General features: G+C 37.0%; 1 pseudogene; it reads right to left on the reverse strand.

The window, feature by feature from the left end:
* Positions 1 to 3,492: 3,492 nt before the first annotated feature.
* The window catches only part of LOC122145993, a 34,876-nt pseudogene continuing 19,362 nt past the window's right edge, over positions 3,493 to 19,006 (reverse strand).

Below are 19,006 nucleotides of genomic sequence, written 5' to 3' on the forward strand. Positions count from 1 at the left end.
ATTATTTTTTATCATTAATTATTATTTATTGTATAATTTATATTTATTCCAGTTTTAGTTTTAGTAATTTTAGTACTTAAACTTATTTTATTTTAGTTAGTTTACACAACACATTTCAAGGTTTTTGTCATGATGGCCAGTGAAATATATACTTTTTAAAGATATTAATTAAATTGTACAGATTAATAAAAAATTACTTTTTCTTACAAATGTAATTCTGTAAATATTCAGTTTTAATTAATACTTAAAGTAATGAAGTACAGTAGCTCAAGTACTTTACACCCCTGCTGCCTACTATCCTACAGTATATTACTAGAATGTAGATATAAAACATCTACTTTTCTTTCCTCTTTACAAATAAAATTATTCTTGTTCTGTACAATGGCTGACTCCTTACAAGGCCAATATATAACAAATTCAAGTTGAAAATTCAAAGCTGAAACACTCCGTTTGTGTTTTGACATTTTAAAAGCGTCAAACGCCATTCTAGATTTCTCTCGGTAGAGAGGAAGAGTATGACATCATTGATTAGCATTTAAATGGCACATTTGCACTGATAGAAACCTTGCAGACATTATAATAAAAAACACTGCATCACTGTATTCATATATCGGTTGGCTAAGAGTATGTCTCGTCCTTGAGACTACATCTCTCAATACTGAACATCTATGGGTCTAAACTCTCCAGTACAAGGAAACCTATAAGGGGCGGGACAAATGTTCAGTGGGCATGCTAAATGTTATTTTTGTGGACTACATACTTGCGGTCTCTTGTCTCTAAATCTTGCTTTTAATATGTTGTTGAAGAAGTCATGAAGAGGAATATAAAAGAGGAACACAGTGGGCAATAATAGGGGGGCAATCAAGCTATCAGATCAAATTCAACAATTTGAATAATTTGAAACTGGCAACAGATGTTCTATAAAACATTGCATTGGCCTCCTGGGCTGTGGAATACAGTATCATGCCATGGGTAGATTTGATTTCATTGTAAGTGCCAGTGCTATGAAAACTAGTATACTCACTACAGACATGCAAGATTGAATTATAAGAATCGTTTTATATATCAAGCTTCTCGTCAAGCCAGTGGGCACCTCGGTTTAAAATGTTGCATGTGTCTCAGGATAACTTGACAGTACTGTATATTTCTGATATGTAAGAAATTTGGGGCAATCGATAATACAGAGTACAAAAAAAAATAAAATAAAAAAAAAAACATTTTGTCCTACAAGCTTATGTACAATAAGCTTGTATTGTCATAAGACCTGCTACAGTAAGGGAAATGCTACAGATTTAATGTTTTGGAAAACAAACTAAATCTTCCCCCTCACAAAAATAAACCCAAAGTAAACATTTAGAAGGCTCTTCCCACTTTCTGTACAGTACATGCTGATGCCCATGGGATAATCAGGTACAAAGTCAACAACAATACCCAGGCTGGTTGAGGATTCTGAGAGCAGTGAACATCAGATGACACCTCAGATGTACAGCTGAATGCTGTGTGATACTTGTGTAAAAGCCCTGATTTAAAGTGTTAACACTTAAGATTGTTGTATCACTTTTCCGAATTGCAAATAGCTAAATGCTTACAGGCTGCGTATGGCAACAGAACTCACATGCGATCTTCTACAGTATGTAAGCATTTGTTGATATGTTACAGCACAGTAAATATCTCCAGTGATAAATCAAAAAGTGTTAAGTATAAAAATTTTGAGTTTTAATTTTTTTCTTTTGATTATTTTCTTTAGATTATTTCAACTTGATAAAATGCTATAGTATTAAAAAAAATAAAATGTATGTATATAGGGATGCATTTCATTTTAATTAATTTATCACAGATGATTTTACTGTGCATATTTCTATCACGGAGCTTGCCTAGAGCTTTGCTTGGTATGACACAGAACAGAAAGAGATAGCACTTATTGCTCAGACAGTTCTGAGGTAAAGATCAATGCATAAGCTGGTGATACAGCATGTCTGATTATCTCCTTTAAATTTTCGGTTTCGATTCACCAACCTGCCTGTGTATTTTAACAGTACACAAAATTACGAATCTCATATCTTAGGTAGAAAAATCCTACCGCAATTTTTTGATCAGTAAGTCTTACAAAATGCATAGAAGACCTGTATCAAAATGCCCTTTTTTCTTCTTCTTGGCTTTTTTTGTTGTTTTGTTTTTTTCTTTTTGTCTCCTGAAATGAATATTCCGCATGATGCTCGATGCTGATTGGTGGAGGGCTTGGGGATGAGGACCGAACAGGCCTTCGTTTTCTTGTTTTCGCGATTTTTCAGAAATGTCAAGGGCAATGAAATGGGTCTGAAATATTGAATCGCAAAGCATACAAACGAAAAAAACAAAAAAAAAAACACAATGAACAAAAAAAAATTCAAACTTTGGGTCCTGATTTTGAGCTTGAGGGAAGTCTATGTCTCGTATAAAGGAATATCACATGAGGCACTTGTAATGGCTCTCTTTCACTTTGACTCACTAAGCTGAAGTTTCGCAGAGCGTGTGCAGAATATTTTCCCCAACTCGTGAACCAAGTCTTGCAAAGATAAAGATGTTAAAGAGGCAGAACAGTATTGTGTTGCACACTTTCTACTATGCTACGTATGTTCTTTTAGTTGTATTTGTTTCTCTCTCTGTTTTTTTTTTGGTAAACACTGGCTAAAGAAGCAGAAGGCACCTGGAGAGGTTTGATACGGCTCACTAGCCTTATAATAAAACTTTAGTTTTACCCCCCCCCACAGCAAGACCACTGCACACACAGCAGGGGAGGGGTTACCATCCAGTCCCAAACAGCAAGCAGCTAATAAAATCTCTTAAATCACTTAGTCCTGCTCCTGAAGATCTGTTTTCAATCTAGTTTACTTTCAGATATGTAGCTCTTCAGGAGCATGGCTCAGTAACCATGTCTTAAATAAATCTTCCTTTTTATAATAGAATTTTGTTGCATTCTTAAGAAAATAATTGGAAAATATGCAAAATAAAAAATGATATGGAAAAACAGACACATGCTATGAAGGACACCATGAATCATAGACGCATACTAACTGACCTTGCAGTTACTATCATGCTAGCCAAACGGTAATGGCAGCATTTGCTTATTTTCTCTCCTTGGCCATTGGATGGCGATAAAATCAAGTGTTGATCGGCCTGAATAAAAGACCTATGCGGTATCTGAATGATTCCAGTACCACAATTCTAGTATTATATAGATATGGATTTGAGACAGAAAAGGGACGGATGGGATGGTGGTAGTGTATTGAAAACCACAGATATAGAGATAGAGCAGGAGAGGCTGGATGACAGAGTGTGTGTGTGTGTGTGTGAGAGAGAGAGAGAGAAATTTAAAGAGATAGTTTACCCCCAAAAAAAGTACAAATATGTCAGTAATACTCAAAACGTTCCAAACCTGTATGACTTTTTTCTTCCATTGAAACACAAATGCAGAATTTTAAGAAAAGGATGCAAAACGCATCAAAGAAGGATCATGAAAGTGAATATCAATCATAAAATTGGTTATTAAAAGTCAATATGATATGTGATAGTTTTGTGTGAAGAACAGATCACAATCTCAGTTGTTTGGCACAGTCCACCCAAAAAAAGAAAATGTTGTCATCATTTTTGGGAGGACTATCCTTTTAAAGTGCAATCACATTAGCGCAATTTTGCAAGCAAAAAAGGTCTGTTGTATATTGTCAGTAGTGTAGCTTTGTATGATCCACAGCTCACACAAAATATACTTTAACACCAAGCAGGCTTTTGCAGGTAAACATAGCAAATTCACATGACCAACTGAAGTCGATGCCAAATACACATTGGGAAATCTTTCAGTCTTACATGAAATTCTAGATGGTGTGGATTCCTATTAAAATTATTATTTCAATCGCAAAAGAAAATCACTTTTAGTCACTAAAATCTAGGTCTCTTTGCATTTAATGAGAGAAGTAGCAAAGATTCATAAAACGTTTTTTTAATCACTTGATTAGATTCACAAAAATTGACTTAAGAAGACTTGGAATATAGTATACAAGTTGTATGAACCATTTTTGGTGCTTTTGCAACTTTTTTGAATCTTAAAAGCTTCAGTACCCATTCATACGTGTGAAAAAGTGCAACTACCACAATTCTTATAAATAAATTCTTATAAATAGTCATACTGAATTGGAACGTCATGAGGTTGAGTTTTTAGGTGAACTATCCCTTTAAAGAGATAACATTAAGACCACAGTCCTCCCTTATTCTGGCTCAGGCTTTTCTCCTCTAAAACCTGAGAGAGCTTGTGAGGGCTGGGGACTAGCAAGGGTCCCGGGGCTGTTGTCGGAGATCCAGGAGCCTGTAGAGAGCTGATGGCATCCAGGGGCCACTGAGTCCCCGAGAATGCGATGCTGGCTGCAGACACACTGACTTCAGAGAAGCTGTGAGCCGATTCTACACCCGACCCATCATCATCGTCATTGTCCAAAGGCATGAGGAAGGAGAAAGGTGTGCGCTGTGTGACACCTCCGTGTTGCTGGTTCTGTTGTGATCACTCTTTTCTCTTCTGACACTTCCTCTCTCTTTCTCTCGGTGTGTTGGGAGACCATTCTCTCTCTCTGAACTAACATCCTTCACTTTTCCTCTTCTCTTTCCAATGCTTTTAACTTTTTGTCTTCCTCGTTGTTGCCTCCTCTTCTCCCTTCCTTCCCCCATGTGTGTTGTCCTGATCCTCTTCTATCCGTGGGCCCCTCTCGGCTCCTCAGTGTGCCGGGTAAACTCCGTGAATGCATCTGTTCGCTCTCTCCTTCTTCCTGCCGACCGGGAGCTACCAGCCATACTACCATCCTCACCGCCCACGCCCGCTGCTTTTTTCCTCCGTTCCTCTTCCTCTGCTCCTTCCCCCTGATTCCCTCCTTTCCTTCCCCCTCCTCTCTTGTCCACTGTCATCCACCCATCTGCTGCTCCTCAAAGGAGAGCGATCCACTGTAGCAATACGCAGCTCTTTGGAAAATAGTGAGGAGGGGGAAACAGCTCCAGTATCACGGTCTGAGAAGAAGAAAGAGACAGCTGAATCATAAAAAAAAAGTATCTACAAAAAAAACTACAAAACAAGATGTCAGATATGGGTTGGATGATGGAGAAGTGGGTGGATGAATGAGGGCACAACCATGTGATGAACCAATTAAGGGGTTAAGGGGTTATTCCCTGCTAGCTCAGCCTCAGTAAAGGTCTGTGATGGAGGCGGTGGGCGAGAAAAGTGTTTGCTGCTTTTCTCAGTCCTTGACTAAACTACATTGTCAGTGAAACAATGGCATTAGTGTTTTATTGCATTAAATTTTTTTTATTATGGTAGGGAATTGCCGGTACCTGTTCTTTATGGTTATTTTGGACCTAAAGTACATCTCAAATCAAATATTGGGATGACTTTGGGAATCTCTGCGATGATTGTTCTTTATCAGTGCCACAATTTAACTGAAAAAATGGGCAGCAGTTACAACAAAAGCATCATGCCCATTCAAAACTTTAAAGAAAAAACAGCAGATTTAGAATATTTCACACACACAAAAAAAAAAAAAAAACTGCTGTGAATTTTGAGAAGTGAATTTTTAATAAACTTTTAAAAATTAAATAATAATAATAATTACTATTATTATAGAATTAAATATTAATATATATATGTATATTTAATATGTATTATTTAATATATTTATTAATTATATTAATAATATTATATATATAATGATACCCCTAGTTACAGGAAACAGAAAAAGAAGAATGTAGAAGGGAGTATGACAACTGTGATCTCTAAGTGAACATTAAGAAACACAAAATGACAACCAACAGGAACGAGGAACTGTTACCAACCGCATATTTTCTGTCCGGCCGATGACATAGAAGCAAGGCTCGCCCTGCTTCGAGTTAGTCCTACAAAGAGATAAGCTGGAAAGCTCCACTGGACGAGAGTTCAAGAGAGAGAAACAGAGCAAAAGTATGAAGTATTGAAAGACAGCAAGAGACAGAAGTAAAAAAAAAGAAAATAAACCAATGCAGAGTTGCAAAAAGTATAGGTAAGAAGCTTTAGTCTGACCAACGGGGGGGTGGGGGGGTGGCACCAAAGAATGGAGCTTACTATCCTGAATGCTTTTGGAAAAAGCCCTGAATGTCTGTCATAACCTTGTTTTTCCACTAAGTTTTCATGGGAGGATGTATCATTTCAACACTTCCACGGTTCAAATATCCTCTTACCCGCCCATAGCCCTGATTAGAAAAAATCTGATTTATATAGATACAAACCTGGTAACTTTCAGAGGGAAGCAGAACTTTTGTAAAAATATTTCCAGGCATCTGTTGACCATTACTCATATCAAAACCTACATTTCTCAAACCCTCTCCATTACTCTGTCTCACCATAATCTGGAACGTATCCATTGCCTTTCTTCAGTACAAGGTGTATCCGGGCTCCTCCCTTTCGGATCTGCTCCACGGCCTGGCTGTGTGTCATTCCAGCTGTGTTGTCTCCGTTAATCTCCACGAGTTGATCACTCACCTGCAATATGAGTCAGCAAAACCCTCTGTGACTCAGCATAATGTCAACAACAGAATCTAATCCTAGCATGCCTCAGCATAATCTTGTATTCATTGGTGTCCTAATAAAATGAATTTAGTGCATGTGTGTTAGTTTGTGTATGTGTGTAAACTAACCTGTATTTTCTGACTGCGTGAGGCTGGTCCACCCTCCATCAGACCGAGCACATACAGACCCATGTTATACTCGCTTCCACCTCGCAAACTAAAACCAAACCCTGTTGACCCCCTCTCAAGATCAACACTATAATACTGGGAATCCTGTCGAGAGAGAGAGACATTTTCATAAGTAACTTTGTGGTGTAGGGTATGAAATACTGGAAAGTTGCAGATAACCTTGCTACACTCATGCGGCTTATATGACCTTGTACATTAAATAGTAATTGTAATAATAATAATATGATCACACTGTAGGAGCATTTAAAATCAACAATGTGTTTAAAAAATGGTGGCCAGTTACAGAGATGCACTTTCACTACACATTTGTGTGAATCTGAACCTAAAGTTTTGAGGCTGATCGTAAAAAAAAAAAAAAAGAAAAAAAAAAAAATCTATGGAACAAAATGATTCCACAACACATTTAAATGTATGTAGTCTCACCTTTTGCTTGGCACGGTGCCCTTTTCTTAACCGACTCTCAGCATCAAAGTCAGGGTACTCAGGCAGATTATTGTCTGAAAAATAAATAAAATAAAATAGACCACTTATTTAGTGTCTTTACACGCCTAGCACCCTCTCATGGAAACTGTGGAAAATACACCAAAAGGTCTAGCAAAAAGAACATTAATTCAGAATATATAATAAATAAATAAAACAAAGTAAAATGAATAAAAAATATATTTTAAACAAATACCAAAAAGAAAGATATACACAAATAAACACAAATGTGTATGCATATACACAACCACTCAAACATTTTAAAAGAAATTAATTCTTTAATTTAGGATGGATGCAGTAAATTCATCAAAAATGACAGTGAAGAGTTTTACATTTATATATCAAATAAATGCCGTTTATCTTTCAAGCACTCTATTCATCAAAGAATCCTGAAAAAATTTCCTATATATGCATATTTTAATCAAATTAAGCAGCACAACAGCATGATTTTCAAAAGAATTTCTAAAGGTCATGTGACACTGCACAATATTATCATTTTTATTGTCTTTTTGATCAAATAATTGCAGCTTTGATGAGCATAAGCAATTTCTTTCAAAGACATTCAAAATCTTACCAACCCCAAACGTTGTTTGAACGGTATAGTGTATGAACAAACATACCTCTTTTTTAAAAACTCACAATATAATTTAAAAAAGTGAAATTAAGAGCATAAGTATGAGTGCCGTGTGCTTACTAGTGTGAGAGCGTGGTATAATGGTGAGTCTGAGTGTGTTGCCGGCTCTACGCAGTATCTGTGCGAGGTCTCTGTGAGGCAGCGTGACCACTGATCTGCCCTCCACGGCCTCCAGCTGATCCCCCGGCTGGATCTGACCACTGCGTGCTGCTGGGCTCCCCCGTCGCACCGTCACAAACCTGTGAGACACTAGAGACGAGGCTAAAGAGAAAAAAGAGACAGAAAGAAAGGAGATATTCAAACCTCTCTTCCATGCAAATAAAAACTAAATTCTTTCTACTTTATAATGGGTCACTTAATATTTTTTTTTTCCATTTGGTAAAAGCATGAGATGTGATGATAGAAAGGGGCACATTTAGTTTCTAAATGAACTGTATGAATCACTGAATCAAAAAGCTGGTTATGTTACAGCGGAGAGAACACTGAACAAACTCCTCACTTTCATGTTTACATACCCATGGGACATTCTGGACCTTACTGGAAATCCTAGAGACAGCCACATGACGATTCATTTTATTACTGAATAGATTATGTGCAAAGTGATTATGTACAAATCTCAAAGCTTCAGCAGTTGCATTACAGCACAACTCACAGTCCACGCTGAAGATCTTAAAAGAAACAGTTCACCTAAAAACCTCAATCAGTTTTGAAAAAAACATCATAAAGATGAGCAAATTATTTACTCTTTTGTTTTTTTGGAATGAACTATTTTCTTCCCACTCAAAAATGAACATTTTGACTTTTATTTCAGAACAATGACTTCAAGTTTAATCTGTTCCTCACACAAAACTACCACATTCCTAAAAAAACAAAGTTACATAGAAAAGAAAAATTTAAATGACATGAGGGTGAGTAAATAGTGGTGAAGTTTTTATTTTGATGAACTATCTCTTTAAACACTGCATATTGTGTTCTGAATTCCGTAGGAAAGAATGATTGAAAATCCATATCTACCAAGACATAACTAGGACTCACACCTCTACATGAAAGGAAATAAACACTGTGTGTGCCATTGTTCATTTAAAACGTTTATTTTGACATGTTCTCCATCACACTAGAGGGGGGGGGAAAAAAAGGCATTGTTCCACACATTTTCACATTTTACAAAGGAGTCGTCCTCTCAAAAAGAACAAACCTGCTATAACTCCCACAGAATAAACTGTTCCATCTGCTAGATAACATAGAGAAATCATATGCATCAATCATGTTTATTGTACACCTGTGTTTTAATTTATTGTCTTCTCTCCTCAGTGTGTCCTAAGTTTCACTGTTTGTTTGTCCTTTGATGGGTCTGTACTCACCCTGTGTAAGCCTATATTGCTTTGTCAAAGACGCTTTGAGTATTATGATGTGTTTTGTTCCACTCCAACCTCGTTCTGTCCACATTATTCAGCCTTTCACTCTTGGCCAAACAAGAGGTTGGTTGCCAAAGATTGTAAATCTCAAAGACCTGCGTACAATTACCCTGAGCACTTGCCATCATGTTACACAGAGACAGTCAATTAAAGAAAAAAGAGAGAGACATAAAACATCAGACAGCAGACTGAAATACTGTTCTGTTGCCTTAAGCATTCTGCTCCATGTACGTTTTTGTTGGGAGATGGTTCTGCAATGAGTGTGAGAATGAAAGGCACATAAACACACCCAATTTAGACCACTGACATGCAATTTGTCAATAAGTAAAAGCCGAGGGAAAACGGAGGACCCACCCAACCCCAAAAAAAGAAAAGAGGCTAAAAGGACATGATTAAGAATAGAAGAAGAGAAGCATGTATTTCCACAGACAAGAGCTGTTATTTATCAAAAATGAGCAGAACAACATTTTTTTCCTTAAATTACTTAAATGCTTTCTGACATGATCATACTGTGACACTGAAGACTGGAGAATTGGCTGCTGAAAATTCAGCTTTGCCACTTGGGAATAAATACATTTTTAATTGCATTAAACCTTTCACAATATTACTGTTTTTAATATTTTTGATCTAATAAACATAGCCTTTGGTGGGCACACCCTCAGTTTTATTTGTCAGCATTTCCTAATCTAATGGCTCCTCCGCTCCTGTGGCAAATGTCGTTTAGCAGGAGGGGAAGTGTGCATCTTTAGCTACGGAGACATTCCCAAACACACTCTTAGCACTCTTGGCTATTATATTGACCTGTTTGTATTGATCGTGCACTTGTGTGGGGAAACCACCAAGAGCGCAGTACATGTAAAAATGACAATAGGTCTGAAACAGTTTCTGTTAGCCCTTTGAATGGCCCCATATGCTATCTAGGTCAAAGGTGACAGCTTACAGCACCTTTTCAAGTGTAAAAGCTTGAAGCTGTAGGTACAAACTTTGTGTACTTCAACACAGAGTATGTCAAACTGGGATTCTATGCATTTCAGCCTCCCACTTTGTTGACGGGAACTGCAGCAACCACAAAGGTGTACCAGCCCTGATTGTGTATATTAATAGGAAATGAATGACACACCCAAACAGTGTTTCCTTGATGCAGGGGGCAGCAGACTGAATAAACATACTGTATTAGCGATGTCATAAAAGAAAAAACCTGCTGTGTCCTTTCAAGCTTAAGCCAAGAAACACTTCCTCACAACATGAAAGCCCTTTTTAGATCTATAAAGAAAGTCCTGAAGCTTCCTTAACTGTAAGTCTGAGAACACCTCTATGATCTGACAAGCTCTTGGATTAACATAACAGGACTTACAAACTAGTATAACCAGCACTTCAGTTCAACTACTAAAAGAGTATCTGATCTGTATGCACTTTCCTAATAACCTCAGAGAGAAATCACTACATACTGTACCACAAGATCAAACATACAGGAGTCAGAGAGATGAAATACACATTTAAAACAAGCTACACAGAAACCTTTCATGTACAATATGTGTGATGTGGTGTTTTAATAGTTGAAGTCAAATGGAATTTATTTCCCCCCCATTTTTAAGATGGAAATCCACCGGAATCAATTTTTTAAATGCATGGATTAAAAAAAAAGTCGGTGAATAAGAAAAAAATTCTGCTAATTCTGTTTCTGATCACAGTAACAGATCTCACAAAGTTGAAGATGAGAATTATTGGTTTGTTGAATAAATTATGATCTTTTTGTTTAATGAAATAATCCTGTGTGTGTAGAGAATCAGTAAAGCCCAGGGGAGTGTGTGTTCAGTGTCATGTGAAGTGTGTTGTGCTGGACGAGAATGTTCTCCCACATACCACATTGTTAAGTGCTGCCAATTATTACCAAACCTACATAATTCAAAAAACATTAATGCATTATTCATAGTGTGTAAAACATCTTTGTTAATGAGCGTATTGTTTTCTAATAGGTTATTTATAGAAGTGGACACAGAGCAAACACATTCAAAATTGTTATTGTGTTTATAGTGAGGGATGCATTTTATTAACATGGCACGGGGGGTGTTATGTAATTTCATAAAGAGTCTCCCTCATGAAAACAGAGATAAAAGAGATAAATAACAGGGATAAATAGAGCTAAAAGGTACAGCTGTTTGTTCTGACCCAGCTGGTCTGAAAGCAAAGAGAAATGTCCTTTTGGGATTTTGTAGTAACTGAACATCAGAGTATTCGTCGATTCATAAAGGTAATATAGTGTTTGTTACACTGTAACTATAATCAAAAACTTATTTCCCATAATCTTAGAAAATCCACATTTATTATGAATCACACAGAGAAATACGTGCATGATTCTATTTCTAAAGCTCTTGTCTAAAGCTCCACTTTCGTAAAATTTAGAAATTATTATATATACAGTATATAGTATAACTATATAACTAATAGTAATAAATAGAAGCAATCAAAAAATTATTAGATATTGATTTTTTTAACACAGACAACAAAAAGACTTTCAATAATTCTAATACTTCAACATTCAACACTGACACAAACGGTGCACATCACAAGCATTGGTGAAACTTTAACTACTCTTTAAACGTGAGGAATAACTGGGTCACGCTTCAGAACTTTTAAACAACACCTTGTTTCTTTTCACCACCACTTTTATTCATGAGCTTATGGTTATTTCACGTCTGGCGCTGATTTCCACTGAAACCACGAGCCAATGAGCCTGTGAGAGTTTTAGGCTAGTTTTACACACACCACAGGGGTTCGGCGGGAAGAACAGAGGTTTTGCGTGTTGTGGAAGCCGAGTTCAGGCAGGGGTCGAGAGTGGATGGCTGAGCAGCACTCTAACAAAAATTCTCATGCAGCGAGTAGAGAACAGAAAGAACTCATGCCGAGATTATGACCTTTTGTCACATGTCAGAAAAACCCACACGCGCATGCTTACTTGACTTTTGGTGAACTCCTATGGGCTTCTGTTGTTGTTGTTATTGTTATTATTAAAGCTGAATAGTCTTTATGTTAATATACTGTTTCCCTATTTCCATTTCTTATGCAGATGCATATACAGAAAAATACTTTCAAACATTGTCTCTGTTTGAACATTCCAATCAGCCCGACAAGAGTTCAACCAATAGTGTTGGCTTGAAGCAGGACCATCTGATTCAGCCAGCAAATGGCAGAGAGGGCAAGTTTTTGAGTAAATCAAAAACTGTCACCACTAAAACAGTCTTTTTGAAATTGTAAAAATTGACAGACTTAAGCTTTAATTAAACTTTAGGTTGATTATCTAAATAAGTGTTTTCAAAACAATGTTTTCAAACAACCTGTGTCAATATTTTTATCCAATAGTGGTGAGTTGGGGGGGTGCGGGCTATCTAATTATGCTAGCCAATTGGAGAGAGGGGGAGTATTTGAGGAAATAGATTTTAAAACAATCTGTACTTTTTTGTTATTCCATTTGATTTACATACTTAAGCTTTAGTTTTGCTTATAATAAAATCACCCCCAAACATTAAAGTTTTACTTTTAAGCAGTTTAGACATGCCAAAAAATTCAGAAATATAGACATTTTAGTCTGTTCCCGAATCGTTGTCCAGTTTATGGGACTGGTTTAACAACCCCAAGTCCTTAACCTCAAAACTATGATTACTCCCCGTCATTTTCCTAACATTTGTATACTTAATGCACTGACAATACCCTTGAGTGACCAGCTGAGTAAATGATTAATAAACATTTTCATACCTTAACCATCAAAGCCAAAAAATGAAAGTCCATCCATAAAATTCTGACACAATGCGGTGTTTACTCATCCCTCATGTGATAAAAATATCTACGTAACAACAAGTGACCAAGTACGTATTAATAATTATCTATCTTTAAAACACACTGTGAGCAAAAACAAGCGGGAAAGAAAACATACAAGTACACATCACAGAGCTGAAACACAACAGTGGAGATCCACAGCATTAAAGCTAACGGTGACTGAGCATCATCCCAACAACACTACTTTTACTGTACATCAGGCTGACCCTGCAGAAAACAAACAATACCCCAACATTGCTGTAAACAACATCAAAATGATGCATTATCTGACACAGCCCTTAGAGTGTCCAGCACTGTCTGAACTTGATCACACACATTCTCATCTAAGTGTGATCCACAACACAATGTCCAACAAAACAAAATGCATCATAAACAGTCCAAACATACACATCAAGCATGCTTGCATCCCTTTGGGGATAAAGAGCAAAAACCAACCATCTGTTTATATTTGAATCTATCCAGCTTATTAGTCCTCGGCGTAATAATATGTAAGAAATTAACAATGCAATCCTCACATGACATTTGAGAAAATATGCTCAAACCAATGATCCACAACTTGCGATGACTGATAACACGGCTAAGCTTCACCAATCAGCATCAGCTGACCCTAGAACAACTTGTTCCTCTGAAAAATGTAAACAGGCATAAGAGGACACCTTAAAGATATTGCACAAAGACAGGATACAGATACAGTTACAGACAGTCTTGAGCACAACTGGAATGAGAGCATGCAGTGTTGTTTCTCACTTTCTCGTTCCACACAACACACATTACACATTCCCTAAAATGAACTCATGAGATAAGCCTCACACACATGATAAGAATTTCAGTATGAGCTGCTCATAACAGTACTGAATGTAACCGGCAAAAAATATAAAATATAGATACTACAGTAGATCCTAGTGTCATGGTATGGTACTGCAACCAGGATTGAAAATATAACCATGGTATATTATCCAAAAAACTAAACAAAAGATACGGTACCATGGCCAAAGAATACTAAAAACTATTAATACCATGGTGCCATGGGCTTTTTTGGATTTGTGGCATGGCAGTACCATGTAAATACTATGGTAAATTAATTGTAGTACCTTAATTTTTAAAATACTATTGCCATGTGATATCATCATTGTACTATAGTAATACCACAGTACTGTTTTTTTTTTTGTTTGCAATGGAAAAGAAAAACATGGTAATACCAGGAGACCATGTCCCAAAGGATATCAAGGCACCAGGTTAAACATGATTTACCAATGATTTTCAGCAAAGTAGTGTCACAACATTCACATTGTGTAACCTGGGTAGAGGGGCACAGAAACCGATATGGTAGTGTGTGAAAAGCACCCCAGCATAGTTACCACGTAAATACTATGGGACCATCGTTGTACCCTGGTACCTTGAACGGGAAGTTTTTTGTGATGATCAGACAACTCTGGCCAAAGAGGCAATACAAGGTTTTTATGTTGCAAAAAACAAAAAAAAGAAAAAAAACAAAGGAAACAAAACACGTGGTATGTTTTTGACACAATTGTTTGGTGAATGTTAAGGATATTTTTTATTATGCTTCAAAAGTTTGTTGTTTTTTTTTTCTGTTCATAGCTCTTGAATCCTATAAAGCAGAAATTTGGACCCTTCTACTGGGTGGATGATTCTTTGTTCACTTGTCCAACACATTCACAGCAGAATTAATGCCTTTCATCGAACTGCTACTCGGAAATAGTTCAGGACACGTTAGAGCCCCGGTGAACCCCAGCTCCCAGACGAGTATGACAAGTACCCATATATTATGAAATGGGAAGCACTTCAGAAGGCCGATCCTTGAGAGTTCCAAACGACTACGGATACAAGGCAACACACGCAAAACTACATCCTGTTTCTTTCTGAAATGAACGACTGTTTCCCTGCACCCTGATACACCATGTCTCAGGTCAATACAAACGAAATCACAACAGCTAACCCTGATACCGCTGAAGATAAGTAATTTGTTTGTTTTTAAAGTAAACCAGACGCAGGTCATAATTAATCATGAATACAGATTTTATAGAGTCCATAAGAGGTAGATAGTCGTTACGTTTTCACTGTCCTTCACAGTTTTCAGGCAGACTGAAGCCCGTGTCCAGCATTTTTGTCCTGAGCCAGCTGCAAAATCCAGCTTCAAATCCAGAGAATTCCTGACACTGAGACTTTAATCTACATATAATATTACAAAACATGAGGAAATGAGGAAAGTGAAAAAACGAAAAAAGAACTGTTCAGGTGCTTTCCCCCCACTTTAGAGCAGAGACACTGAGGACACTTGCACTGACAAAACTGAACTGAGGAAAAGAGAGAGGGGGAGAGGGTGAAAGACTGCAGAGAGAGAGCGAGAGAGAGAGAGGAGGGAGGGAGGAATGGTGAGTGAAAGCAATAAGAGTGATTTAATACTATACTGAATACTTTCGCAAACAAGCATCATGAGAAGGGACAGTGTGTGATATTTAAACCATAGATTTGGGATGGTCCTAACATACACCATGACACACTCCTGTTAAAAAGTTTGGCTAAGATTTTTTTTTCATATAGAAAATTAATACTATGTGTATTCAGCACAAGGATGCATGGATTTTTATGTCAGAAACACTGAATTAACAAGGATGCATTTGAATTTTTGATGTCTGATGCAACTGTCTAGAAATGTTTATGTAACATTTGGTTCTGTGAAGTACTGTAGCTACGTAAACTTAATCGTAAACAAATCATAAACATCAATGGTTCTTTCTTGCAAATCTCCGTGTTACAGAAGAAACATAAGGAGACCCAAATAACAGTGAACATGTTCCAAACTACTAAACAACTGAACAAAGGGCAATGCACAAAAAAAAGAAAAGAAAACAGAAAAAACTGCACAATCAGGAAACTCTTCCATTCTTTGTATAACAATACAAGAACTGCTGGACACAAACTATGACCTCATTTGGAACTTTACTTATCTAACATTTATAATATGAACTTTACCCCTCAATGGTTAGAGTAGTGAGGTTACAATCATACATGTACATTTTATGGCTAATTAAAAACAACTGTTAACATCTAAAAAATAGAGCGAAAGCCTCAAAATCAGCAAAGCCTCAAATCAAGTGAGAGAAATCATAATTAGTCCTGCCGATTAGGGATTTTTTTGTGCACATGCTTATTGCATAATACATGACTCAGATGACCAACATGCTTTTAGATGGGTATTTTTTTTCGAGGACGGTGAGTGGATTCACCTGGCCTCTAAACATGGAACAAAGCAGTATTATATACTCCATTACTCTGTTGAGGTATTACGTTTATGCAGACAGAAAGTAGAATATATATTTCCAGAACCCTGGTTTTGCATAAAAATTATGTTGATTTCATGTAGAAAATGTTTCATTTTTGGCTTTCAAATTCCAGAATACCAGAGATAAAACAAAGGTCACAAGGTCAACATCCACTGGCCAGAATCAGAAATGCAGGTCATGCCCATCTGTACTTATTCCATTCAGTATACATCCTGGGATGGCTAATGACAAACCCTAATCCTTCTCCTGGTCCTCCCGTCAACAACTCCACCTCCATCGCTCTGGAAGATATCGGTCCCCTCGTGTCTACCTGCTTTTGGATAATGCGCCGAGATTAGAGGGAGCAGTACGGCTCCACTGAGCAGAGTCCATCCTCGCCTCCTATCCAGTCCCGGGGCTCTAGGGTCAGGTCACAGGCACTGATGTTCCAGGGAGCTGGTGCTTTGGACCAGTTTGGGGAGGGTCACCGCAGGGCGAGGAGGGAGAGAGGGTGTTCTGGCTGGCACAGCACCAATCGAGGAGGCGAGGTCATATCAGGGGTGCCCAGGGAGGGCGGGGTCTCTTTATAGGCATTTGGGGAGCCTGGGGAACCAAGAAGAACCGGGAGAGAACAGGATAATGATTGCAAAGCAGCTTCACAAGAAAAATGTTTAAGTTTCTACATTACATTCAGGAGTTTATCGATAGTAACTATGTCAAGGTGATATCCATATGGCAGATATGTACAGAAAAACAAAACAAAACAAAACAAAAAAATTATATATATATAAATATATATCATAGATATATATATATATATATACTATACTATATATATATAGATATATAGATAATATCTTATATATTATCGCATATCGTTTATCTGAAAATAAGTGTAAAAAATGTATTTAACAATGGGTAATAGCCTTATTTAACATAGATTACCTTTGATACTAAGCTAACAGCCGGAAATTAAATCTTTAAAAGCAATAATTTAACACACCCTACTTATATATGTATTAGTTGTATATATTTATATTAGACATTTGTCTGTGTACTATCAGTTTTCCACCATCAGTGTTTAAGTTAACATATTAGCCTCATATTTTTTTTTAGGTTTTTATTTCATTTTATTTTGGTTGGTTTTATTTCGTTGTTGGTTGTTTTTTTTTTGGTTTATGTATTTTTATCTATGGGTTGTATGCAATTGCACTATTATTCTTAATTGCTATAGACATTGTTAATACGACCAATAAAACATTCATTATTATATAAAACAAATGTTCAATTCAACAATTTTAATGTAATATTGCGATGATAATCATTTTTTCACACTAAACAATAATAAAGTTGTGATGCCTAAATTCACGTGTAGCATTTATGATCTTTTAGTCATTTTATTTAGATTAAATAAAACAAAATTGTAAAGGTGAACTTGAAATCAAAGTGGACAAGTTCTTATATGGTTTTTTTTGTTTGAATTTTTTTGTTTTTTATATGGAATATTATAAACAACTTATTCATTCATATACAGTGTGGAGGACACTCACCTCCTCTGTAACCAGTTAGACCACCTCACCCTGTTTTGGTATGGTCTTGCAGCACCTCGCTGCCACCTGTTTCAAATAAAAAAAATTAATAATAGAAAGGTTCAAATAGTGGAAGGTTAATGAGGGAAAAGCTCAGTAAGCGACCCAAAGAGTTAATGAATTACCTGTGCAAAGCTGAGGCTCTGTACATCAGCGCCATTGATTTTAATAATAAGCGATCCCCTGGCTAGTAGGGAGTGGCACTGTGTCGTCTGTCCCCAAACTCTCTTCACCACCGCCAGTTCGTCCTCCCTGCCCCCCATCCTGTCACACTGAAAACCCATAACCCCCTCCCTCACTCCTGCCCAAGGCCACAGGTACACCACCCCTCACCCCCTCCCCCGCAGCCTACCCCAACTACTGGGCTCTCCAGGTGACCCTAGCCACCTGGAAGAGGTTCCGCGGGGGGAATTGTTTGTCTGGACACCCATTGAAACCACAGGGTGGGTGCGCGGTTTGGGGGTGCAACAGCAGAGATGTTTGGGGCATTGAAGGCCCGCTGGGTGCTGGGTGCTCCTGGCTGGGCGTAGGACCCACCTCAGTGCTGGGGCAGAGGGAGCACAGCAGAGGATAGATCACTCTCGGAATAACTTGGAACTATAATTGGGGTGAGAAGGAGCTGGAAGAGAGTTGTTGTTGTAGCTTCGGACAAGGGAAGCTCTAGATAAGAGTGGAAGAAATAAATTCTTGTGTGAAAAGAACAGCATTCAATAACAATTAAATTATAATCATCATAATTACTGTAATAATATTCATTAATGAACATGGTCATGATATTATTATTATCTACAAAAGTGTTTTATTAATTTTATTAATGATTATCATTAATAATAATAATAATAATATTTATTCGTATTAATTATTATAGTTTTTAATAATTCAATCATATGGTAATATAATTACTTAGATATTACTATTGAACATGGTTACTGAGTAGTATTATTATTATTATTAACTGTGCTCATTAATGATCATTATTAATAATAAGTATCCTCATTAATTAATAAACATGGGTTTATCAACAAT

This window comes from Cyprinus carpio, chromosome A8 (assembly GCF_018340385.1).
Source record: "Cyprinus carpio isolate SPL01 chromosome A8, ASM1834038v1, whole genome shotgun sequence".
Taxonomy (NCBI): domain Eukaryota; kingdom Metazoa; phylum Chordata; class Actinopteri; order Cypriniformes; family Cyprinidae; genus Cyprinus; species Cyprinus carpio.